Below are 477 nucleotides of genomic sequence, written 5' to 3' on the forward strand. Positions count from 1 at the left end.
TCATACCAGCACCAAAGCACCGGATCCCATTAGAACTCCGAAGTTAAGCGTGCTTGGGCGAGAGTAGTACTAGGTTGGGTGACCTCCTCGGAAGTCCTCGTGTTGCATTCCCTTTTTAAATATTTTTAATTCCCTTTTTAAATTTTTGTTGCACGGCGTGCAAAAGAAAACTCACGGCCGCAACATATATTTACCACGTTTTATTATTTTGCACGTTTGCGATAAGTTTTAGCTCGTTGGTCATTATTCACGCGTGTAGCGGCGGGCAAAGCAAAGTACAATCGTCTTTGTAGTGGAGCTGGGAGGGGCAAGCATAAGGGACGAAGACGGGGGTAACATGTCGGATGCGATCATACCAGCACCAAAGCACCGGATCCCATTAGAACTCCGAAGTTAAGCGTGCTTGGGCGAGAGTAGTACTAGGTTGGGTGACCTCCTCGGAAGTCCTCGTGTTGCATTCCCTTTTTAAATATTTTT

The 477-nt window shown here is 46.3% G+C and overlaps 1 non-coding gene and 1 pseudogene across 1 annotated transcript; both read left to right on the top strand.

Moving 5' to 3' along the window:
• On the top strand, window positions 1–111 carry LOC119345415 (annotated as a pseudogene; the record flags this gene model as incomplete).
• Window positions 112–342: 231 nt separating this feature from the next.
• On the top strand, window positions 343–461 carry LOC119345414. The gene has a single exon (XR_005167032.1). It is a non-coding gene; the product is annotated as a 5S ribosomal RNA (ribosomal RNA).
• Window positions 462–477: the final 16 nt, after the last annotated feature.

Source organism: Triticum dicoccoides, unplaced genomic scaffold, assembly GCF_002162155.2.
Source record: "Triticum dicoccoides isolate Atlit2015 ecotype Zavitan unplaced genomic scaffold, WEW_v2.0 scaffold235769, whole genome shotgun sequence".
NCBI lineage: Eukaryota > Viridiplantae > Streptophyta > Magnoliopsida > Poales > Poaceae > Triticum > Triticum dicoccoides.